The sequence below is a fragment of the Pocillopora verrucosa genome, chromosome 8, assembly GCF_036669915.1.
Source record: "Pocillopora verrucosa isolate sample1 chromosome 8, ASM3666991v2, whole genome shotgun sequence".
In the NCBI taxonomy this organism is placed as follows: domain Eukaryota; kingdom Metazoa; phylum Cnidaria; class Anthozoa; order Scleractinia; family Pocilloporidae; genus Pocillopora; species Pocillopora verrucosa.
The window spans coordinates 23768753-23795889 of NC_089319.1; the positions used below are offsets into that span (position 1 = coordinate 23768753).

Sequence of the window (27137 nt, forward strand, 5' to 3'; positions counted from 1 at the left end):
ACACACATACGCACCTTTGGCAACTTGTGAGGACTGTGTTTACACACACCGCTTGCGGGGACCCCTCCTTCTGCTGGCAGTATCAAAATAAAAACTACGATGTTTGATAGCTTGTTTGCCTTACTCTTTATACACTTGATTAGAATTGAGGAAATTCCAATTTTTTTTGTGGGGACTTCCTTATGGGGACCTGTCCATTACTCAACTTTGCCTACTTGTGGGTACTACTTTTAATATAAGACTTGTGAGGACATACTTACCTAACTTGTGGGGTCTCTGTTTCCACACCCCTCTTATGAGGACCGCCTCTCCTTTTGCTGGAGAAGGCGAAGAAGTTTTGCTGAAGGCCTGGTACTTTCCTGCAGCGGAAGAAAACCCTCGTGATTAAATACTAATAATGAAGGCCCGTTAGCGTAATCGCCTTTGCAGTCGTTGTTTGGTCTTGCAATGGGAGAGAGACTGCACTGCGTGGCGAGACTAAACAACGGCTGCGACGGAGACTGCCGCAAGTGTGACACCAATAGAGTTTAGTGTTGCTTAAAACTATTCAGACACCAGTGACAATAGACCAGAAAAACACCTGTGTCTAAATTCATTTCAGATAAATTGAATGGGTCTTTTTTGCTCTTTATTGAAAGAAATTTTTGTCGGAATCTTTTGAAGTTAATACTTTTTCTCTTTTTACAAAAATGAAAACGTCAGTTACTTAGTGTCCCACCTGAGCTTATCCATCCAAAGAAATAACTTTTGCATGCATAGTATGCCTACAATGAAGGATGACTGCGACTTAAGGAAGCCCAACTGAAAAAATCTCAAAAGTGACCCTTCAATTTGGGATAAAATACTCTTTGCAGGAAAGACCTAATCTTTATCTTTCAAATTCGAAACTCAAACCTGCGGGTATCTTTCTGTGAAGAAGGCAAGAGACAGTTGATATAACTCGAATCCTGTAATGTTTACAACAAAAGTCCAACTGTCACGCTTTCAATAACACCAACTCGACAGTAATGATTTTAGGAAAAGGGCACAAAAATATTTATTGTAAAAGCTTTCTGAATTCGGCTTCTTTGATTAAGAGATGGCTTTTCAGTTTGGTGTATGAAAAACCCATGATATTGGCCAACTGGAGGAAAGGCAATACTTGACAAATACAAGTTGAGCACTACAATAGGTACCATTTTGGTAACACACCCTTTTTTTAACGTCTAATTTGGGGGCTGAGGTTGAGCGTTCTTTTTCATGCAATTTGAGTCTGAAAACTTTCTTAAGATGTTCTGAAAGTTTTATTATTACGGACTAAATTCGACCACAATATGAGTTGTTCTTCAGTTTATCGTACAACAGTAAAAACCGCATTCTTAAGTATTTGAGTTTATTGTCCTGTTTGACCACAGTTTAACATTTCTTTTGCCCTTATTTATTCTTCTCTTATTCTTCATTAAAAAAAAGATAAAAAAGATGAGCAAAATGAAAAAGTTCTCAACTGACTCTCAGCCTGGGTATGTTCTGAGAATGTTTTAAAAATTTGGGCTAATCTCAGCCTAAACGTTCCTATTAAAAAAGGTTCTTATAGAAGAAAAAAAAGGATCTAGTCTTGGAACTTAATTAACATTGGCTTCCATCCTACACGTAGCATATATATAAGCCAGACTGGTAAGCCCTCCTCATAATCTTGGAACTTCAGGTGGCTTTTCACAAAAAAAGAAGGCAAGAGAAGTTTGAAGTTAATGGAACTGTAACACTTTAATATAATTTTAAGCAGCGATTTCTTTTTAACTGTCACAGGAGAGTTATCAGCCAAAGCCACTCACGAGTGAGTAGAGCAGATATTCTGCATCCCATGTTGCAGACATCTTTTTAGTGAGATTGGTCATAAAATTGTATGCTAATGGCTACTAAAATTTAACTTAAGACGTAGTTTGGTTGCACAACCCTCTGATGTTGGTTTCACAATGCTTGATCAATAACAGTTCAATTCAACCACTGTAGTTATAAATTTTTTTGTTAAAATCATTATGCAAAACTCTCTCATTGGTTTTGCTTACACTCCAGAAATGAAGCACTCTTAGTTAGTGTATATTAAAATCCACCTCTGGAATTATCAATGATCAAGTGTAAGAGACTTAAAAACGGTAAAAATTCTGGATATAACCCTGAGCTCATAATTTCATAGGAGCTATTTGTTGTAAAGAAGATATTGACCAATTAAAAACTAGTTAGGCCTACAAATGGATGGCAAATTGCTTCTAATATTTTGCAAAATACATATAACAATACTGCATTGTATATATTTATAACTTAACAAGGCCGGATCAGTGGTTACAAGCTACAATGCAATACTGGCTGAAACTACACCCTTTAACGAAACAGTAATGATATGGATAAAAAAAAATTCTGTTTAGTCATATTAAGAATATTGGCGGGTATGTAAGGTCTACAGAGCTTACTATCAGGATGTATAGATTTGAGAATTTGGTAGCTTATATTGAGGTTGGGTACTTTAATATAGGCTTATATCCAAATGTTCAGGGTGTGTTTTTTATAACAGTATAACCCAAACATTTGCAGGAGCCTTAGATCCTGGCGGATTATACAATTCACTAAAACTGTAAGCGCAGGAGTATTTATAAGAAGTCTTGGTAGGGCTCACCTTCGGTAACAGTGATTACGTGATGAGAATCTACAGAAACTTTTTAAAATGATTGATAAAATAAAGGGAAGCTCTATTACTTTTGAAGAAAATTTGAGGCAACTGGAACATACTATTTGCCCTTGAATCAGGAGACCCACACAAACTTTGACTATTAGTAATATTTTTAAATATTGGGAAATGCAAAGCAAAACACTCCTTAACTATCATAATGTTAGCAATTATGTCCAACATCATAACGAATATACTAATTATCTCAGTTGTATTTTGTTGTCCTTGCAGCTCTTGGGGTGAAATTTTAGCAAGGTAACAGGGTAGTCATTACGGGCGGGGGACCAGGGAGTTTCCTTAGCGAATATGAAGTTGACCACTGGCCACTTTCATAGAGTATAGAATAAAAATAGAACCAAAAAGGAAATCCCTAGCTGCTTAATTTCCTGCCTTCTTTCTGTAGTTACCCAGAAACTTGAGATCTTTGTGACAGCCCTGAGATTGGAAGAGTTTGGCAAAACAGTAGGTTACCCTGCACAGGATTAGTTATACTTTGAGATAACAAAAACAGAACGATTCTATTAGTTATACTTAGGGGCAAGAACCTGCTTTTTCTTGTCAATCTGATTTTTCACAAAGTATTAAACAGCATGCCGGTCCTTAAGTTGTTTGTATTTTAAAAGCAAGTGTTGCACTAAATGCACCATTTGCTTTTAAAATACAATTCTAAAAGTTTAGTTTTCTTAATAACGTCATTGTTTGACAAAGTTAAATATGTGATGCCAAACCCTTTCAATTGGTTATATCTTAATACTCCAATCAAGAGCTAAATAAAGCACTCTTAGTTTGTGTAATACTGAAATCTACCTCCATAGTTATCAATGACTGAATTTGAGAAAGTCGAAATAATGTAAAAATTCTGGACACAACCCTAAAATCCTATTTTTAAGGTAGCATATTTTTAAATTTTGTCCAATTATAAAATTTTGAGTTGGAATTACAAGTGGATAACATATTGATTCTAAGACTTTTAAAAGTTTTGATGTCAATACTACAGTTTATATCATTTTACACTTGACAAAGCCAATTTAATGGAGGATTGGTGGCTTACACTTTGGGTGGGGTATTTTGGGATTGGCCTATATCCAAAAATTTATGGTAGAATATAACATATTCTATTTGTCGTTGAATCACAGGGTATCCACGCAAACTATGACGGTAAGTTTTTTTTTTAAATATTGGAGATGTTTGGAAACAGCAAAATACCCCTTAATTATCATGAATTACTGTTTTTTGTTGTCCTTGCAGCTATTGAGGTTGAATTTTAGCAAGGTATTAAGGGTTGTCATTAAGGGTGGGGACTTTAGCGGCAAGAACCCTCTTTCTCCAATGTCAATCTTAACAAAATATTTAACAGCATGCCAGTCCCTACCATCTAATGCACCATTTGCTTTTAAAATACAGTTCTTACAGTCCAATTTTCCCGTAAAGCGTCTTTCTCTGACAAATGAACTAGGGTGCTTAAAAAACTGCCTCCTTCTCTTCTTCTGTACATAAAACATGGGCATCTTACTCTGTAAAGAAAATCAAAATAAGCACAACAAGTAAGCTTTCAGCTAAAACTTACTCCTCTTATAATTACAACATTTTCTCTACTTACTCTTTGACTTTGACATTCCCCGGTCCACATTTTCCATGTCCATGTGACTGCTGCGTTTTTCGGGGGGGGGGGAGGGGGGAAGGGGGAGGGTTAATTTCTTTGCAAGTAGTCCCCGTAAGTAACTGTGTATTAGCATGTCGCCACAAGAATGGAAAGTAGTCCCCATAAGTAGTTGTGTGTTAGCATGTCACCATAAGTACGGCAAGTAGTCCACATTAGTAGCTATATAGAGCTTTTCCCTTTAAAGTGACTATGACACGAAATTTTGAAATTTTTTATTTTGCATCTTCTGGTTGATAGCTGTATTTAAAATTAGAGATCATTAACCATAGCGCTTAGCGGGTTCTCCTTGACCAATTTTTTGGTCCATTGGAAGTACGATTTGGCGGCCAAAAAGTGTCGCCACTAAGCGAGCAGCCAAAATCATGTTATATAGCTGTGACGTAGAAAACTGTGAAGACGCGTAAGCAATTATGGTGGAGAAAGGAGAAATATCATAGAGAGGACGAACATAGTGCTTGGCTGGAGCGCCCAATGATGTTCGCTACAAGAATAATACACATAAACCGGGCAATTATATACACGACTTTCCAAATGACGTAGCTGTATGGCCAAAATGGACGCTTTCGATCGTCGACATCGAGGAGATTCTACTCTTTAATGTCGTCGGCCTTATTCTCCGTACCGGCTTCGAAGACGCCTGTTGCGAACACATACCACAAATAAGGGTAACATAACCGATGAATTCAGCTAAAACGAATGCTGATTAAGGGCCCTGTTTCCACACTATACACGATTGTTCAACATTCTTTCCGGCTGACATTTCGCAAATGAAAAATGGTGAGCTCCTTCTTGATGTTTATTTCACGCGCTTGAGATGTACTCACACTTTTTGTCTTTCTACATGACTACGTTTGCGCTTTTCTTATCGTATGAATATCATACCAATTGTAGCTTCCATCGTATTTTGATAAAAGATTTACATCAATTGTAATGAAGTTCAAGCCCTTTCCTGAGCTGACCGATATCCTGTTGCGTGAACAGTGTGCAACCTCTGACGGATAATGGCATAAAAACAAGCTTAAAGGGGCCTTGTATTCTCCTAACCTAGGTTTCCGAAAATCCATCTCACGAGCTATCAATTCCCCCCTACCCTCAAGAAACCAAAAGTAGCAATATTAGCAATTTCATTGGGATAACAGCACCGCAACGATATAAATAAGGAAACACAAATTTTATTGAATTAGATAGTAACGAATTTAAGTGCCGTATGAAAGTCGATGCGTACGAAATATTCATTAATAATACTGATGTCCGTTATTTCCTTTGTGCGGAATGGGTCATATGGCAATGCTGCACTTAAACTAAATAAGGTTTTTTTCTATTAAAATGCCTATATGAGATTAACTTGAATCAGATGACTATAAACTCACTCGTTTTCCTTTTGGTTTGACCGGCTCGACGACCGTGACCATGGCTTCTGCCTTTGCAATCTATGGGAGAAGGAGCAACTTGCAGTAGAACTGCTCGATTACTCTTCGGTGGAAAATCATCGTGCCTCGTGATACAACTGATTATTTCTTCAAAAGTTAGCTTTTGGTTTACCAAGGGAATTTATCTACAGCAACGAAACACTAGAGCATTGACCGAGAGGAACCTAATAATATTGGTCATGAAACGGATGTAAAACAGTCGTTGCCGCATTTAAAAAATTTGCCTCTGCTTCACGCCCGTGACAAAAAGAATGACATGTTTCTTTATACATGGAGATCATATTATTGATTTCTTTTCACAGCGTGGATTGGCGCCATGGCCATGGGTTCTAATTTTTTTTTGGTCTTATATCAAGTGCATTGTGTGATCGTCTTGGATGCCGTGTTGTGTCCTTTGCTGGTGCGTTACTATCCGTCCCAGGGTTGTTCCTAACCTTCTTCATACAAGAAGCTCATAAATGTATGTGACCTACGGACTTGTATGGGGAGTGGGTTCTAGTTTCTCCTGTGTGTCGTCTATCGTTGTCCTGGGTGAATACTTTAATAGAAGGCGCTTGCCAATGGGATAGCATCATGTGGAGGTGGCGTAGGCTCTCTTGTTACCGGGCCGGTCATAAATTACCTACTGGCATCTGTCGGATGGAAACACTCACTAACAATGCTATTGCAACAGAAACGAACAGAGCTATCCACAAAACACAAGCGCAGCAAACTAGACATTCAGTAACGGGAATTTTTGTTCTAATCTTGACCTAAACAATGCAAGCGGGAAACCGCCTTTGTCAGTCTTCGTATAAATCTTCGTTTGATGCAGCGCGTTTCTCCTTCTTAGGGCTGAACCGTACTCGCAACTTTCATTTCTTCTTTATAACTTGAGTACGATGTATTACAACTCTCGGTAGAGCTTACTTAAGGTAGGTAGACATCGCTATCGGTCGTTATTTCAAAATTATTTCAGCGCTGACTTATACAAAATTGCAAGAGATGTGAAAGGTATTTTGGTGTAGACTGAGAGTTTTCACAGTTTTCTACGTCATCAGCCGCTAATTCGTTACCAGTCCACGGGACGCTTTTAAGACAAAAGCACTTTAGGGCCCGAAAAAACCGAGTTTTAAGTCTAGGACTATTCTTCAATCGGAATTGGTTTGTACATATGATAAGCTAAATATTTACGCAAAAAAATTCGTGTCATAAGCTCCTTAAGAATGGCAAGTAATTCCCATAACTAGTTGTTTTAGAAATGTCCCCATAAGTATGGCTGGTAGTCCCCATAAGTAATTGTTTGAGCATGCATATCCCCTTATGCACGGGAATCTACGAACGCGTGGCCGCCGCTTTGAAAAAGTGACCGATGTACCTTGGGACGAGGTTGGCAGCTAAGCATGAAACGGTCTAGGATCACTTCCTAGTGTAGTTCAACTTGGTAAGTGACCGATCTTTCTTCTCTCTTTTTTAACATAGTTAGCACCTTAAACGTGTTTGTAAAGAACAAAAAAATGTGTAGTTTATGGCTCTCAAGAACAATATAGACAGAAGAACAAGAGAAATTAGTTATGAAATTGAAACCACCTACAATCTTGTACTCACCATTTCAGTCATTTTCCGCCAGTGTTTTCCTTGTGAACTTTCTTGTTTCACCTTGACCGACTGTAAGAAGAAGCTTGCTCACTTTGGAAATTTCAACTGCAGATTCGTGAAGACAGTAGAAGTCTCCATGCACTTGGATTTCATGACCAAGGTGTCTTGCTTAGTCGGTATACCTCTGTTCCTTTGAGAGAGACTACTTGGGAAATGGTCGCCATATACTTTCTGAGTTTGGTACTGGCTATCTCTGTAAGGTTTGACAGAGGTAGGCCGCCTTCCATAGCAAATTTGACTGTCTATTTGACCTAGCAACTATTAAATGGATTTTCATCTGGAATACCCACGGCTTTCCTTGTCTTGTTGAGGAGGTCGATGCTGTTTTTCACCTCAGGTGTCAAAATTACTGTTACAGTCCTGCCCCACTTACTACGAATCTCAACTATGTCTGATCTGTTTTAAAAATATGATAATTAAAACATAAATTACGTTTACTCAAACAATATTTTACAAACTCAAATTATAGAAATTCCCCCCAAGGTATTAAAATATAAAAAATGAAACAGAAATATTTTCTTTTTAATGGCCCAAAAAGGCATTGTTAGCATCAGAAAAACACGTCATTATGCTGAACTTTTTGAAAACTTCATAAAATGTTCTCACTGTCTTTGCTGTAATTGTGATATCATGACATCAGGATGTGCAATGTGTTACCCAGTCAGGGTTGATGAAAATACCAAGGAGAAGGGGGCAAGGCTAAAAAGAATGACTTTCCGGATTTAATTTAGAAATTAGAAAGCTAAAATAGGAAAAAAAAATAAAGAACCAAAAAAAAAGGAAAAACCAAAAAAGTATCGATGCAACAGCATGAGACTCTTTAATATTATAGTACATTTTTGCAATCATAATATTATCATTCCACAGATTTAACCACCAGTTAGATCTACCCTTCCTGGTTTCATTTTTGTTGTCAGGCAATGTTTTTGGTCAGTCAGTTTGAGTGTCTTAAAGAAGCTCAATTCCAGAATTTTCATGACATTTTCCTTGATAACTGGAGACTTTGTTGAAGTAGGAGATGAAAATACGACTTAATTAGGGTTTGGACTAAGATAGGGCAAGCATGCTATGTTATAAGCATGTTTAAAAGTATTATTATCACAATAATCATTATTACCTGACACAGAATGAAGGACTTTTTCAGGTGCATTGCTCTGCGATGCATTATTCCACCGTTGTAAGAAGAAGGAACTGGAGATGTAGATTTCTTTCCCCTTTGAATTCAAGAGGAAAAATAGTGAGTTATGCTGAAAGTCTTGTTTATGGCAAGACTGGAACAAATAAAAAAAGCTTAATTACTATAACTTGAAACTTCTAAGTTAGGAAAGCATTATAAATATATATGCCCCAGTGGGAAAAAAAAGAAGTTGATGAGAGATTCCTAGGCCCAGTTGTTCAAAGGCCAATAAGCATTAACCCAAGGTCAAATTTTTATCCAAGCTTCTTTATTCCTTCTTTCAAAAGCCTTTTTTGGATAATCTTCTCTTTTCTTTTCATAGCATCCAATTTTTAAATTGGAGACAAAAAGAATTGTATTGAATTTTCATTTAAAGCTTTCAGATCTGGAACCAGATTTCACACTAAGCCTGGATTATCTAAACCTAGCCTTGAACAACTCAACCCGAAAAAGGATTTGGAAACCCCCCCCCCCCCCCCTTACAGAAATTCTTTGCAATAAGGGAGCATGATCAGTTCAGTATACAAAAGTGTAAGTAAGTGAGAGTAGAACATGACCTGTCTATGGAAATTTGACTGAAGCAGTTATACAAAATGGCAACGTTGGTTGAGCAAGGACAACTACTGTGGAACTGAATGGCCAGATTAAGAGATGATCATATTGTTCGAGATACGGGCCAGACAAAAATCACTCCAAATTAAAACAATCCAACCAGTCAATAAAATAAATCTGAGTAGTTTAGGATTGATCACTAATTGTGTTATTGTACTAGTTAGATGTTTCTTTCCAGTTTGTATCTCCCTTACAATGCCATTTCGTAAAATGATACTCTCTGATAGACCTGTGTGGCAAGTGGTCGCTTATTTCAGCATAACAAGTTCCTTTTCCTTCAAAATATGTCAGGTAATTGCTTTATATGTGGCTATCAATATAAATTTAGTGACTACCTTTAAATTAAGCCAAATTAAAAGGCAGAGATTCTAATTATTCGATTGCTTTGTAATTCGCTTCATCGTTTACCCAGCATTCCTTATCACACAACCCAAGTTTCCACTCGTGAAATTGCTGTAAGGAGTCTGCAGATATTTAGTTATTCTGATTCATGGAGGAAACATCCTTAGTTGTTATGATAGTTATCTGGAATTGTTCATCAACATCAGCCATGTTGTTGCTCTCGTTCATATTTTGTTCTTTGTTGCGTTGCACCTTACTCTCAACTTTGCCATCTTTTACTGGCATCTTACCTTCATTAACTACATGGTTAAGAAAAAGGAATGTAACAGTTTTTTTCTTGTTTTGTGATAATCATTATTTCTTAGTAGAGCCAAACTTCATTTAATAACTTCAACTCTTCTATGTCAAAACCACCATCTTTTGACGCATTAGTTCCTGGGAGTTTTGTCTGAGAATGTCTTTCGAAGCTATTCAAACCGTTTCTTTTAGTCACTTTGAGGGTCTGAAGAGCGAAATTGTCCAAAACACCGTTTATAGATACTGTTCTTTCAGATGCAAATCATAAGCTTCCGCAGTTTGGTTATGCACAAAAAGCAGTCTTACACCTTTTGTTTTTCCTCCTCCCCTTTTCTTGCACTTTTCTTACACCACTGTTTTACTTTTAGCCGTGGTAGTAATAGTTCATTGTTTTCATGATTTTTAAGGCTTTTGTTTGGTTGCAACTTACCTTTGACGTTGGAAGAGAATGTATAATGATATTTATGAAGACATTTGAAATGGCAAAAGCCACTTGCAAAAAACTCAGTGGGGATTTAATATTGGAAAACTATTTCTGTAACATCAAAAAATATCTCTCATTTTCCAAAGAGCCCTAAGAATTGATGGGCTCAGAGTGTAAGGGACATCTGCAGTTTATATAATAGAGGGTGTTTGTATGTACATACCAGCTTCCAAGGAGTCTGTAAATAGACAGTCATTGATCTGATTCAGGGAGTAAATCTCTTCAGAATTTGTTGTTACATCTATGTGGAAACTTTCATCATTGTCAGGACTGCTGTTGCCCTTGTTCATATTTTCTTCTTTTTTGTGTTGCACCTTACTGTCCCATTCTTTAGTCCATCTGCCTTGCTCTCATTACCTATGTGGTTAAGAAAAAGAAATGTGTAGAGTTTTGCTAATTTGTGTGAAACCAGGAATGAATAATTGGAGCCATCATCATAATCATTGTCGTCATCATTTGAAGTATTATTAAAAAAATAACTTTTAGATTGTTTTGACCAAGGATGGTATGAGTTGTCATGATATCTAGACAGATTGTATGGTATTTTCAATATTCATGTTAAGAGAGATTAATATACGTAATCATAACAGGACTGAAACGGTTTGCATTTAAGTAAATCTAAGTCTGGAATGGAGAATTAAATGTTATAATTTTTTATCCTAAGGGCTATGAATGTTCCCCTAAAAAAACAAAACAAAACAAAACAAAACAAGAAAAAAAAAACGAAATTATCTTTAGAAGAGATGGGGCAAACACCCTGATAGCTCATGGGGTCCGTTACACTGAAACACAAGCAAAGAAAAGAGTTGCTGCAGTTCTGTTAAGTATGACACAAGTCTCCCAAAACAAGTTATTAATGGTTAGGTTGCAATACCTTTTAGCTTTCGCCAGGGAAGATCTCTAACTTCATGGTCACAGTGTAGACCTTCACCGTTCCGAAGTCCACAAAGGGCAAGGCACACTTTGTCTTCACCGTTAATCTTTCTCATTTGCTTTATTTAATGGATTATCGTTTTTTAGTCTTCCAAGTCCAGCAGAGAATGTTGCATCAAGGCTAGAAAATCCACAAAAGTCAAAGTTATAATTGGAAAAGAGCAGTCTCAATTTGTTCCTTGTAAAAGTGTAGTGTAAGGTTTGATGACTTAGTTTCAGTTCTTCCTTTGGTTGTGTGGCGCAGACCAAGCCCATCTAAAATTACACAACTACTTTATTTACAATGAAACTTAAATGCAACTCATGATAAAGCCAAAAAAGTGCAAAAAAAGTACCATATATTTTGATGGTAATTTTATTTCATTTGGAGTAATATGCAAATGATGACAAATCATGAAGCACATTACACACAAAATAGTATGTATTTCAGTATCAGTGATTAACAATCTCATGAAGCCTATTTGAATTCATTCAGGTCGATTTGTGTACAGTAGTCTTAGGACAGCCTCCCCCACTACCTTAAAATCTTTTTTGTTTAACTTAGCGCTTACGGTTAGTGACGTTTTACTATATTATAATTAAAATAACTAACCATAAACACAGGAATCCATCCTTAAAAAAGAAGAGAAAGCTTCTTATTTCTTCCACATGCAAATCTTCTCTTTGATAACCTTCATCCTCTGAGACAAGTTCCCCTTTATATTGAAGAGGGAGATCACCCTTTGAAAACTTCTCTGTTGGAACACACCTCACCCTTAAAACAAAATTATACCAAATCCGTTGATCATTTTGCTTCCCTTTTTGTGGCTACTTCCTCCTGTGGGAGGCAAATCCATATATATTATCGAAATGAGTAAGTAGCTGTAAATGAGTTAATCACTTTTAGCCTTAACCCCTTAACTCCCAAGATCTGATTGGTAATTCTCCCTTCTAGCTGCTACACATATCCTTGCAAATTAGTTGTGAGAATTTGGTGTTAGATCAGGACAACAACTTCTACCTGATAAGTTTGAATATTCTCATGAGCTGTTTGCAAGATAATATAAGGACATTATCGGGAGAAATTTCATGTTGATCACTTCTGGGAGTTAAAGGGTTAGAGATAGAACAGTTAGGTTCTCGAGCTAGCCCCTATAAATTTACCGATATTATTATCTTTATTATGATTATTTGTTACCATTTAGTTATTGCCTGAATGTCAGTCAATCACTATATTCGCGAATCATCTTTCTCTCCACAAACAGGGTACTCATAGATACGTGGGTTACGGCAGTTTACTGTTTTACATGTGAATGGAAATTTTCTGCAACACTACATTCGAGCATCATGATACAACCCCTAGTTATCTTCAATGTTATAAAAGTCATACTATATCAGTGGCCAAATGCAAGGTTAGGCTGCCTATTTTTTAAGCTAGCAAGAAAAGTAATGTAATTGCCTTTCCATGGTCTATTAGTAATTTCCAAAGCGTTCCAATTTTCTAAAGCTGACCCTCTTCGTCTAAACCATTCTAATAATATTGTTGTTTTGGTATTGTTCTCTTTTGTTTGCTCTATCTGTGTCACACATATTACCTTTGGCTACGGTTTTAGTCGAACAGTTTTTCCCTGGACACAATAAGATGTACGAGGAAGTTTAGCATAAAATAGAGTCTGAAAGGGATTGTAGTCTAATGATCTTGGATTAAGAGGAAGAAGGAGTTTTGTTGCAGTTCCATGTCACCTATATGCGGGGTAGCTGTAAAGTACATTGAATTGCCTTTAGTTGGGGATCTGAGAGTCTGACAAAACCGATGTACCTCCATCGGTCATTCTTTGTTGTAAAGGACTGCTACCAAATAAATAAACAAACTGATAAAAAAAACATAACCACAAAATTTTTAAGATCAATAAATTTACACTATTTTTTAAGCTGTGGAGTATTCCGAAGGACGCATTCTTTTGATTTCTTAAATCTGAAAAGGCCGCCCTTTTCCTCCAAAAATCCCCAAAAACGGGCTTACGCCAACTTTAAAATCATATATGGAAATGTTGCAACAGTTTCATGAATCTTTCCCGGTAGTGACAAAATCTCTACTGTGATCCGCATGATTCTGACCTTCCCTTAGCAAATAGCAGCAGACGTTTCTTTCTCGCGGGCCGGGCAAAAGACAACAAACGCCCTATTCACGTACATTTTGTAAATTTTTCCAATTAAAAAAAAAAAAAAAGTAGCAAACATTTGTCCAATGAATTTACCGTTCCTTTGCTTTTCCTAAAAGATGGCAAGTTGTTTGAGCCCTTTTTTCACTCGAAGACAACAGACAAATTTTTAAAATAAACTTCAGTGTTCTACAAAGCTGCACTTCATCGCATAAATTCATAATCATAGTAAAAGGTGATAAGATAACGCGGGTAATTTTATTTTTAGATTATGAGGGGACTCTGTGAATTACTATGGCGCTATATCCACAAAAAGATTACCCCGATTGGCGCCCGTTTTCCAGCAAGGCTTCATTAACTTAATTCACAAATAAATCACATCAAAGGAACGTTTTACTTACGCCGTCTTGAAAAATTTTGCGTCCTTGGGCCGATTTGTACAGATCAATTTTTGGCCTCACAATAATTTCCCGCCAATTTATTCCCTGTCAAATTTCTTGGTCACTTTCCCCCACACGATTCCATCGAAATGCTGTCGCTCTCCTTAGCAAAGTTTTAACCCTTAAATTTATATTTGGTAAACATTGTGATCATCGTATTTACACTTTTCGCCGAGTGATCAGTGATTAAGAACGGGGACCTTCTCAAATAGATAAATCCGTCTTTTCGTCTCAATTTTACCCAAATTTCTTACTCGACCAACTAAGTAACTTTCTGTACGGCAAATTCTGTTAAATTAAGTTCATTATTTAAAAAAAAAGAATTCGATAGCTTCAAATTTATCCTCTTATTTCATCATGACAATAACAACAACGAACAACCAGTAACAGCATGACAAACGATTTTGTGTACAGACCGTGTGGGCGCCTTAGGTCGCTATCATCGCAAAAAATTATCTTGAGGGTCATATTGCAGCACAGAGAATATTAGCAACTTAAGACCGCGCAAACATGTTATGAACTCATACTAAATAATATGGCCATTCCCGCACAAGAAAAAAAAATTCCTTTTTTTTTTTTTTTAACAAATCCCCCGAATTTGAAGTAGATTTTCAGCTAAAAACCAACACGGTAAATTATTTTTAAAGTAAGTTCTGATAAATAACGTCCAGGTTTCTCAATTAAAAGGTTCGATATGCAGTTGTACTTCATCACATAAATTAATCAGCACAGTAATAGATTACAGGATTGCGCGGGAAATTTTGTTTGCAGAGCACATGGGGACTCTTACTATGGCGCTGTATCTCTACGAAAAAAGTTACCCCTTGTATTTGATTAGCACCAGTTTCCAGCAAGATTTCATCCCCTAAATTCATACGTAAATCCTATTAACGAAACAATTTAACTTACGCCGTCTTGAGCAATTTTGTGTTCTTGAGCCACTTTGCACTGTTTTATTTTTTTGCGTGTGTTATTAATTATTACCCGCCAATTTTTAATGTCGAATCTGTTGCTGTCTTTCTGCCACACAATTTCATGGAACTTTCTTCGCTCCCCTCAGCGAACTTTTACCTCTCAAGTCCATGGTTTGGAAACATCGTCAAGTCTATTTGGTCATAATATTTTCGCAATTAATTAAAAATTTTGCCATGGATATAACCCACCATGTGGGGACCTCTAAATGACGAGAAAACACATCCGTGCATTTTAATTATCATTTCACCCGATTTTATGAGTCGACATAGCCTCTTCCAATAGACATCTTACCAAAAGAAACAATAAATTGTTCTCATTAAGCTTCTGCCCTTTTCTATCGTTAAACTGCTCACGCCTTATGTACAGACTCGTCACCATCATGCACCAGATTTTATGGGGACCTTCGCAAGGAAAAAAGGTGCCCTCTCTTCGCAATTTTATCTGAATTTCTAAATCGACTGATCGAAACGAGCGACTAGATTAAATCCTTTAGACTAAGTTCAATTTTTCCGTTGAAAAGGCTCGGTACTTTCACTTCAACACATAAATTAATCATGATAATCGCAGTAATCAGTAACACTGCACGACTGAGAATTTTGTCTTTGGGCAATATGAGGACCATGTTAAAATTTGGTCCGATGTCACCCAACAGAACAGAACAGAAAAGTGAAAGGTGAAGAACATAACGATGACTTATAGCTTACCTTTAAAATAGTTACATTTTGGCTCCGCTTATACTCCAGATGCAGCTGAAGTCTCATGGAACTTGCTATACTTATCATACTGGCAGTTGGGCTTATGTTTCATTAACAGATCAGTAAAAAAATGCAAAACATTTGGATTTATCACAACACTTAGAAGTAGAGATAACGCACGTCACGAAAAAACATTTTCACTCGGTTCTTTAGACAAAAAATAGTCTTTTCATCTTTCTTATCCTTTGACAAATTTCGATCACCTTTGGTCCCCTAAATTGTTCGTTGCCCCAAGACCGGAGCAATGGGAACTACAAAAAAAATAAATTTATGCCGTCTAATGTTTCCTATCTTGAACAGATTCACTCACCACTCCGTGGGTCCCCTTAATTAGGGTTTTTGTTTTTCGATACATTACACTGAAGTCAAAACGTTAACAACTTGTATCCCTCTGCTACCCGCCAGTAAACGTTTACTTATTGCACTGACTTAGTAGACAGCATAAGCAGCCTTTGCCCACCGAGCATTTTGTTTATTATTTCACCCGATATAGCCTCTTCCAATAAATATCTGACCCAAAGAAACATTAAGTTGTTCTCATTAAGTTTCTGTCCTATCACCAAACTGCTCATGCCTCATGTGCAGACATTTTGTTATCATGTAGTGAAAAATTATGGGGATCGTCGCAAGAAAAAAAGAAAGCCGCTTTCTCTTCGCAATTTTACCCTAATTTCTTAGTCAACCGTTCAATTCGAAACGACCAGCTAAATAAATTCCCTCAAACTAGGTTCAATTCTTCCCGTGGAAAAGGCATGGTGCTTTCATTTCATCGCATAAATTGATCATGATAATCACAGCAATCAGTTACACTGCACGACTAAAATATTGTCTTCGGACAATGTGGGGACCAAGTTAAAATTTGCTCCGTTGTTCACCAAAGATTATTCGGTAGGGACAATGTAGAACAGAAAAATAAAAGTTAAGAACATAGCGACTTATAGCTTACCTTAAAATAGTTTCTTATCCATTGACAAATTTCGATCACCTTAGGTCCTCTTAATTGTTCATTGCCCCAGGACCGGAGAAATGAGGACTATACAAATAAACAAGTTAAAAGATCAGTAAAAAATGCAAAAAATTTGGATTTGTCACAATACTTAAAAGTAGAGATAACGCACGTCACGAAAAAACATTTTTCACTCGGTTCTTTAGACAAAAAAAAAATAGTCTTTTCATCTTTCTTACCCGTGGACGCATTTCGATCACCTTTGGTCCCCTTAATTGCTCATTGCCCCAGGACCAGAGAAATGGGGACTACACAAAAAATAAATTTGTCCGTTTAATGTTTCTTATCTTTAACAGGTTCCCCTTAATTAGGTTTTGTTGTTTCGATACATAACACTAGCGTCAAAAAGTTAACAGCTTCCATCCCTCCTGCTTACCGCCAGTAAACGTTGACTTCTTGCACCGACTTAGTTTATAGGAGAAAAAGCAGCCTTTAACCATCGTACTTCTGTTACAGAATTGTGCGGGAAATTTCGTTTGCAGAGCACGTGTGGACTTATTAACTATGGCGCTATATTTCCACAATAACTTTACCCCGTGTATTTGATGAGCACCCGCTTCTAGCAAGATCTTATCTCCTAAATTCATACATATATTCCATCAACGTAGCATGTTAACTTACGCCGTCTTGAGCATTTGTTTTTTTGGGCCAGTCTGTACTGTTTTTATTTTTTTGCGTGTGTATTTAATAATTTACCGCCAATTTTTATTTCCTGTTGAATCCGTTGCTTTCTTTGTGCGTCAGGATTCCATCGAAATGATATCGCTCTCCTTAGCAAAGCTCCACCTAACAAGCCCATTATTTGGTCAAAATTTTGAAAATGACAATTACATTTGCGCTAGAAATTTTACCTAAGTCATAATCCACCATGTGGGGACCCTAAAAATGACGAGAAAACACATGCGTGCATTTTGATGATTATTTCACCCGATATAGCCCTTTCAAGAGATATCTTACCAAAGGAAAATAAGTTGTTTTCTTTAAGTTTCTCGTCTTTTCTATCACAAAAATGCTCATGCCATATGTGCAGACATATCGTTATCTTGCAGTAAAAATTATGGGGACCGTCGCAAGCAAAATAGAAAGCCGCTTTCCCTTTGAAATTTTACCTGAATTTCTTAGTTATTTGTTCAAAACGAGCAACGAGATTAATTTCCTTAGACTAAGTTCAATTTTTCTTTTCAAAAAATCCTTTGGGGCTTTCATTTCATCACATAAATTGATCATGATAATTTGGCTGATGCGCCATCAACAGATCAGTAGGAAAATGCAAAACAATCAGGATTTGCCAAAACACTTAAAAGTAGAGATAGCGTGCGTCACGAAAAAACATTGTCAATCTTTTTTATCCTTTGAAAGTTTCGATTACCCTGAGTCCCTTAGTTGTTCATTGCACCAGGACCGGAGTAACGGGGACTATACAAATAAATAAGTTTATACCCTGTAATCTTACATATCTTTAAATTTATTCCAATTTTCAACAAGGGCTATGCGGCAGGGCAACAAAGAAGCTTATTGACCTAAAGCTTACCTTTAAAGTAATTACATTTCGACTACGCTTATACCCTAGAAGCGCCTGATGTAACTTAATTCTCGAGGAACTTGCGATGTTTATCACACTAGTATTGAGCTAATGGGTCTTGGACAAATCAATAGTAAAATGCAGAAAAAATCGGAATCTCCCAAAACACTTAGAGGTGGAGATAACGCACGTCACCAAAAACATTTTTCATTTTTCTTATGCATTGATAAATTTCAATCACCTTAGGTCCCCTTAACTGTTCATTGCCATAGGACCGGAGCAGTGGGAACTATACAAAAGAATAAGTTTATACCCTTTAATCTTCCTTATCTTTAAAATTCAGTCCGATGTTCACCAAAGATTACACGGCAGGGCAATGCAGAGCAAAGAAGCCACCCTAGAACCTCCTGATTTAACGGAGGTTTCAAAGAACTTTGCTATGCTTATCCTACTAGAAGTTGGGCTGATACGTCATTAACAGATCAGTCAAAAAAATGCAAATCATCTGAATTTCTCACAACACTTAAAAGTGTAGATAACGTACGTCAAGAAAGAAACATTTTTCAGTCGGTTCTTTGGACAAAAAAAATAGTCTTTTCATCTTTCGTTTCCGTTGAAAAATTTCGATCACTTTGGTCCCCTTAGTTGCCCATTGCCCCAGGACCGGAGAAATGAGGACCATACAAAAAATAAGTTTATGCCGTTTAATGTTTCTTATCTTTAACTCGCCATTCCGTTGGTCCCCTTAATTAGGTTTTGTTTTTCTGATACACTGACGTCAAAAAGTTAACAGCTCACAACCCTTCTGCTACCCGCCAGACATCGTTGACTCATTCCACTGACCTATTTAATGACAGTATAAGCAGCCTTTGACCACCGCAGTTTTGTTACTTCCTACAAAGAGTGGTTTAGTGAAAAACACAATTCCTTGCGTACTCATACCGAGTGACAAAACAAATTGATCCCTACATTTTGATCACCCATTCACAAGAAATATTCAGACAAATGTTACGATTCACAAGCTGAAATTGGACCTGAATGAAGTTCTAAGTAGGTTAAATGACGAATTCATCGCCATGTCGCAGACAAGAAGTAGTCCTTCGGTCGTTCATTGCTATCACCTTTGGTCTGCTTGCTCCAAGACCGGAGCAATGGGGTCTATAAAAAGAAATGTCTATACCCTGTGGTCTTTCTTATCTTTGGCAGTTAACTTACCGTTTGAATTAGTTTCTTCTCCATTGAATATATTTTAATGGCAGAACATTATTGGATGACCCAGCCACAACGTGAGCACATTTACCGACAGGACAAACTACTAAGGAAAACAAGACAAAATAAATGTGATTTGTTACTTTGGAAACTAGGTGAACGCTTCAAGCAAAGTGCGGTATCTCACCAGGGAGGATCACAGACTGGGCCAGCTATAGAGCGGCGGAAATCAAGCCTATCTGGCCTTAAGCGAAGTAATAATATGAACGATGACGGAGCGCAAAAGTCGTCTGCTACTTACGGCGGTTCGAAAAGATAAATTAGTACAGCAGCTTAAGATACAGAACACAAATCGGATGTTGTGTCCCCTACTTTCCCCCCCCCCCACCTTTTTCACCGGCGTGCTAGACTCCGGTTCTACCTAGTGCCATATGGCGAGCTCCGCATTCTCTCAGGCACCAATAAAAATTCAGTTTTTTTATCATTGCGACCGCGTTAATAATACCGGCTTGTTATTATGTCCAACGACCAACTTTAGAGATTCTCCCAGAGTTTTTCTCAAGCCATTCCAAGGATTGGTTCAGGTGCGAAGTTTTTTCCATTACACAGAACAACACCCATTTGATATGAAAGCGTTACCTTTTTCAAAACCATAGTTTGGTAAACTCCTATATACTTATGTACTTGTCTCCCCAAAGAATGATTTAAGAGTGAATTAAACTTTTTTGTATCATTTTAAATTGCTTGTTGTTCGTCTGATCTGTCGTGGATCTTTTCGTTCCTTCAGTTAGCATCTTACCTGAACCTTGCATGGTTGCTCGCCTTGACGTCAGTAATCCAGTGAACAACTATTTACTGCTTCCTTTTGAACGAAATAATTCTGGACTCCGGCTCATCAATGCTTCTTATGGTGTCAAACTACTGACATGCCAATTGAGGCCACGTCCACTTTATCACCTTTCTCTGAAGACCAAAAACAAACAAGTACCCTTGGAAGGCCACTATATCTAAAGCTCGTTGGATCCTGTCGTATAAATTGCTTAAACTACAAGAGTGCTGAGCATGCATAGAATTTATACAGATATTTTTCTTCCCCTCCAACGCCCAACGAGCTAACTTACCGGGTAGTCCCAGTTGCTTTTTCCGACACAAAATGGGTCAAGCGCCTTCTGTATAGCTCCGGTTGGCAAGGCATGATAGTGATATAAGAAACAAATAATTTATTTTGAAAGTCCTAGCCCTTCTTCCGTAAAGTAATACCTTGGGAAATCAGGCGATCCTCTGACATAGTCCACTTAACGCTTAACTTCCGCGTACCTCGAAACAGTCACCCGAGACCTTATGGCGACGGCGACGTAAAGGGACTCAACGTCGAGGCCGTCAGTTGCCGTTGGCGGTCCTGCCAAAAGTTTACATTACGAAAAGATCTTGGAAACCGTGAGTTTCTTATTCCAGCAATTGTGAACCTTTGAAAGTTTACTGAGTGTCTTGCCGATTTCGTCCTTGCTCATATCTGCCATGCCAAAAGTAAGAGACACTATTCTCATGGCTTATGCCCGTAATTTGATCGATGATACAGAGTACTTGTTTCTATATAACGTTAAGTTCTCCCAAAAATCCTTTTATTCTATATTGGAGCCACGAACGCTTCAATCTGGACATGATGACAGATAAAGAAAGCAAGAACTTACTGAAGTATTGAACCCTCCAGGCCTGATTGTTTGCTATAACGACGTCAACATGGACACAACTGAGGCATTCTACATATTTCTCAGGCAGTTTGCCTGCCCGAGCAGGTAATTGGAATTGATACCACGATTCGCGATACCTGAGCCTCAACTTTGAATGATTTCGCATACTGTGATGGATTCCATTTGCACTGACTGGATACGTTTGCTGTTGGATTGGATCAGCCGTGGATAAGTCGCCCACCTTTGTAGACATTCACAGAAATTATCAGCGAGAAAGGAGCGGATGATGTACAACGGCCCTACGAAAGTACATTCAATGAAATTTAAGTCCATTGCTACACCCAACGGCCTTATTGCTACCCTCTATGGCCCGGTGGAGAGTAAAAGGCACAACAGCGTAATGTTGGCTCGATCCAAAGTGTTGAACCAGCTTCAGGAGGAGGCAACTTATGCATTCATGGCGATCCAGCGTATCTTCTCCGATTTCACTTTCACGGAGTTCATTTCACGGCGTTACTAACAGACCTTCCAAAAGCTTGGAACAAGTCAATGAGTGAAGTGAGATTTTTAATTGAATGGATCTTCGGTGATGTCGTAAGTATTTTAAATTCTTGGACTTCAAGAGGAATTCAAAGTTATGCTCAAGCGCTGTGGGAAAAGTGTATATTTTATGTGCTCTTCTTCATAATTCTCGGGCATGTTTATGTGGTGCAATTACATCTAAGTTTTTCCAGTTCTTTCCCACAACTGTCCATGAGTACTTTCAAAAATTTCAAGCATGGTCCATAATAAATCAATTTTCCGAATAATTTTCAATCAGTCTTCAGTTTACTTTCAAATAAATTAATCTCCTTTAAACGATCATTACCATGTAAAAGCATTTTAAAAGTATTAAACTTTAAAACTATAAACAACTTTTAAAATTACAAGATTATATCAAATGATCGCATAACTCATACAGATTATACAAACTGTTGATATTCTCTTCAGACAGCTGATATTCTCTTCCTGTTGTCTATCACATATACAGAAATACGCAAGGCATCTGAACCAGAAAGTCCAAGTTTCAAATAAATTTGCGGAACAATTTTATTTGTCAGCAAGTTTTTGTAACAAGAACATAAGCGCCTGGCTTTGCCGCTGCAGCAAAACCATGTTCATACGTTTCTAGTTGTCGTAGCTGCTGTTGCTGCATTCATGCGGTATTCGGTTGTTCCTCGAATCTTTCGTCATGTTTTTTTCCTAGATTCAACTTGCCCTCTGCCTCTCTTACCTCCTTCTCCATTTGCAGCTGTTGTTTCTTTAACGCCGCCTCCTCCAAGTCTTGGCACCAAGACAAGTCAATGGTTTGAGGCAACTAAAGAAAGCCTTGCCTTTCGAGATATATTTGCACATAATAAAATTCAGCCGTGTAGTTTTTTTTTTTCCCTTGATGCCGTTGAGTACGCATTTGTGTCTGAGGGTGTCCGTGGAGACCAATCGGTGCACGAGAGTGTCTGTCGCATGTGAATCACATGAACGGCCAAAGGTGAGCCTATCCTACCCAGTTCTCAGGATCTTCGCCCAGGTTTTTGATGAATACTTTCAATTGTTTGTAAAAGGCTTTCTCTGTCCACCCACGGATCTCTTTCCCGTGTCAGCCTACAACAGAGGAGCCATTTTCTGAGAATGGGACTTGTGCAGTTTGTGCAATAGAACCATCTGCATTCAATTTAAGTTGAACCAAATGTATTATGCATTTTTTCCGGTTGAACCATTTGAGCTAGTTTGACCATTTAAACTACTTCAACCAAATAAGATAGATTGTGCAATTTGTGCAGTTTAAATGTTTTTGTAAGTTTGAATATTTAACTAGTTGGACCAATTAAGCTAGATTGTGCAGTTTATGCAGTTGAAGCACTCAAGCTAGTTAGACCATTTGGACTACTTCAACCAAAAAAGATAGGTTGTGCAATTTGTGCAGTTTAACTGCCTACGCTAGTTTGACTATTCACCCAGTCGAGCCTATTAAGCTAGATTGTGCAATAGAACCTTTTAAGCTAGTTATGGAGTTTGTCCAGTTTGAACATTTTAAGCTAGTTTGACCATTTGAACTACTTCAACAAATTCAGGTGGCTTGTGCAATTTTTGAAGTTAAATGTCCTCGCTAGTTTGACTATGTAACCAGTTAAATCATTTGAGACAACTTTAACAGTTTCTGCAGTTGAACTGGTTAAGCTAGTTATGAATTTTATACAGTTTAACTGTTTTCGCTAGTTTGACCATTTAAGCAGTTGGAGTTAAATTAAAGAAATTTCGAAAAGAAGTTCGAAAGAACTGCAGACGTTTACCAAACAGAGAGAGAAAAACGACAGAAAACTCCGTCACTTGCTCAGTAAGAGGTCTCCTGTTAATTCAGGCTCATCTCTGAGAGATAAATGAGTCTTGAACCTTTCCTCCAATTATCCGCGCTGGAACGGAGTGGTTTAGAGAAGGGTCTGAAGTTTGCTATTGCTCTTCGCAAAATACCGACTGCCGATATTGTCGCCGCTGTTGAAGAGAGTATCTCTCAACTCAACGACGATCGTAGGTATTTGGTAAGAGCAGAAGTAATTAGCATACTCACACGCGCTAAACCTCCTCCCAAAAACATTCAAAAGGATGTTTTCAATGCGCTTATAGCTCTCAAAAAGGATCCGGACAGGCTCGTAATTGAGGACAAGGGTAATTGTGTTGTGGTTATGGACAAACAGCAATATCACGACAAAGCTTTGTCTCTGCTTAATGACAAGAGTACGTATGCTGTCTTTAACTCTGATCCTACCAATAAAACTCAAAGAAAGTTAAACAAAATGTTGCTTGATTTGAAAAAAGCTGGTATAATTAGTGACTCTACGTACAAAATGTTATACAGTAGTGACGGCTTATGTCCACGTTTTCATGGCTTATCTAAAATTCATAAACCGGGAATTCCTTTGAGACCCATTGTCTCTTTTGTTAATTCTCCGACTTATGCAATTTCTGGTTATCTTGCGAGAATTGTGTCGCCTCTTGTTGGGAATACTGATTACTCTGTCAAAAATCCCTGCGAATTTGCGGATTTCATAAGAGATTAAAACTCTTAACGCTTGTGAAGAATTAGTATCTTTAGACGTTGTTTCGCTCTTCACCAAAATCCCAGTTGATCTTGCCGTCAAGGTTGCGGAGGAATGACTCAGAGAAGATGCTTCCCTGGGACAAAGAACTTCCTTGCCTGTGGAGGATATTAGTCATCTGCTGTCTTTTTGCCTCAAAACCACGCAATTTACATATAACGGCGCCTACTATCAACAAGTTTTTGGTACAGCGATGGGTTCGCCCGTCTCTGCTGTCATTGCTAACATGGTAATGGAAGACGTGGAACAAAAGGCCTTAGCCACTTAATCGGTTAAACCCTTTTTCTGGAAATGAATATGTCGATGATATTATTTCTGCGATAGTTGGAAATGAAGCGGAGCGCCTCTTGTCGCATTTGAATTCAGTAGAGCCGTCGATCCCATTCACCCTTGAGCGTGAAAAGGATAGACATTTTCCCTTTCTTGATTTAAATGTGTTCAGGGTAATTTGGAGACAAGTGTTTACTGTAAACCTACCCACACCGACAAATACCTCGCTTTCGATTCTCACTACCCCGTTTGCCATAAAAGTCTGTAGCCAAAACTTTACTTAGGAGGGCTGACTGTCTACCATCTTCACTCGATTCGAAGGCTGAGGAGAGGAAATATGTTTCCAATGTCCTAAATGCAAATGGCCATACAAAAACTTTTCCCCGTAACTGCCAAAAATCAGTTACAAATAGTAACGCTCTTGATGCAAGGGAACCAGCGACTGGTTTTGCTTTTATTCCTTATATACAGGGTGTTACGGAACCCACCAGAGAATTTTGAATAGCCACAACGTTAAAGTTGCTCAAAAACCTTTTCAGACTTTGGGGCATATTTTCGCCAAACCTAAGGATCCTGTCACGAAAGAAAAACGAACCGACGCCATTTATTGTATTCCTTGCAATGACTGTGTCAACGAATACATCGGACAGACCAAACGTCAGTTTGGTACACGGTTAAAAGAGCACCAAAAAGCGGTTTTCCTTTGCAAAAAGGAAAATTCAGCTTTATCGGAGCATACATGCCTAACTAACCATACAATTGGGTGGAATAATTCTAAAATTATCACCACTAATCGCGTTACCACCAGCGCCTTTGTTTGGAGGCTTGGCATATTAACTCCGCTCACGCTCCTTAAAATCGTGACGGTGCGGTTTGCTACATGACGCCTATTTAGACCTCGTCCGAAAAAAAAGGCCGCTGATTAGTGATCATATAATAGGACCTCTTGTGGCAGCGTTTAGATCACCCCTGATGAAGGCACTAGACAGGAGTGTCGAAACGTTGGGTCTATGAATTGTAACTTTTTCGGTTACATTCATTAAATCTGCAAACCAGAGTAGAATCAAACTATGTCCAGTTGGAACAAATAGGCTATATTGTGCAGTTTGTGCAGTAGCTCCTATTAAGCCAGTTATGCATTTTGTCCAGTTGAAGCACTTAAGGTAGTCAGACCATTTCAGATAGATTGTGCAATTTTTTGAAGTTAAACTATCCTCGCCAGTTTTGACTATGTAACCAGTTGAATCATTTGAGGTGACTTAAGCAGTTTCCGCAGTTGAACTGATTCAGCTAGTTATGAATTTTGGCTGGTTAAACCATTTCAGCTAGTTACGCATTTTATCATTTTCGCTAGTTTGACCATTTTCAACCACTTCAGCCAAATAAGATACATTGTGCAATTTGTGCAGTTCACTTCGAATGTCAGAGAGTCGTCCCGGACAATTAGTCCCCAATTTCAATACAATTCACCCCCAGTGTGAAAACACCCAAACTATTGTAGAAAATAAAGCTTTTGTCACAAGGCAATCATGCTTGAAAGAAAAAGAAAACTCGACTACTCGAGTCAACCGAAACCAAAATAATTTAATGATCGTCAATCGCGTGAGCGTAAGATGGTGATACGTGTTCAGTTCTTCGGTTTTAGACGCGCGAGAACGCGTTCGCTCTTATTATACTTATAAATTCGACCGTAGATAGCTTTGTTTCATGTACGATGGGCAACGAATGATTCGGTTGACTGACTCGGTGTTTTCACATTAGGGGTGAATTGTCTAAAAATTGGAGGCGAATTGTCTGCGGGGCGAATTGTTCCGATACCGTTTTACCTCTTTCCGCTGGTTTGACTATTTTAACTAGTTATACCGATTAAGCAAGATCGTGCAGTTGGTGCAGTTGAACCATTTAAGCTAGTTATGCATTTCTCCGGTTGAACCATTTGAGCTAGTTTGACCATTTGAACTGAGGAGGGCATTGGGGCCCATTAGAAACCTTAAAACCGTAGAAAAAATCATCCAAAACCGAAAAAAAAACTCGATCAAAACTGAAAACGGCATGCAAAACTGTCAAAATCGATACACTTTCACATCCCAGTTATTAAAACCCTGATCGTTTCGATACAGTGATGACAAGTGTAGCGTACAGAGTAAACTACACTAATTTCATGACAGGATCCATGAATACCATGCACTTGGCATTCGTATCTTCTAGTATCTGCTTCAATTAACAGCTACGCTCTCGAGGACGAGAAAAGCCCTCCATAGGATTGCAATTTTGCAGTCGCAAAAAGCTATAGCTCTGGAAAGTTTCATCAAAAATCCCTGATCTCACATTTCCATTCGCGAACTAAGACCTGAAAGTTTGGAGATTCCATTGGCATGTTGAATCAATCAGTCACGTATGGCCTGTAACTTGGTCACCAACTTCGAGGTGGCGTTGATAAAGAAACTTTGGAAATGATCCGTGCTTAGCCGTGCCCTACGTGCAGGCGCGTAGCCGTACCCTCCCTTCTTTCCCCCCCCCCCCCCTACCTCAGGGGAGGGGGAGGGTACGGCTACACGTAGGCTACCTAGGGATCCCTGCGATATTTCAATTGGTTTGTCACTCATTCCTCTCGATAAAATTTGCGTTTAGCGGCTATTCGAGATTAGTGGAGGCGCGTAGTTGCCGCTCAGATCGAAGAGAAACCGGAACCCAAATAGGTCTAATTGGAAAAACCG

The 27137-nt window shown here is 38.2% G+C and overlaps 1 long non-coding RNA gene across 2 annotated transcripts; it reads right to left on the reverse strand.

The window, feature by feature from the left end:
- Nucleotides 1-1692: 1692 nt before the first annotated feature.
- Nucleotides 1693-16602, reverse strand: LOC131782692 (uncharacterized). 2 transcript variants are annotated; one of them, XR_010718530.1, is made up of 7 exons: nucleotides 16535-16602; nucleotides 11870-12031; nucleotides 11219-11398; nucleotides 10508-10701; nucleotides 8550-8646; nucleotides 7382-7828; nucleotides 1693-4215 (listed from the first exon to the last, which is right to left on the reverse strand). It is a non-coding gene; the product is annotated as an uncharacterized lncRNA (long non-coding RNA). The 2 variants fall into 2 exon arrangements; XR_010718531.1 differs by lacking the exon at nucleotides 16535-16602 and adding an exon at nucleotides 15538-15619.
- Nucleotides 16603-27137: the final 10535 nt, after the last annotated feature.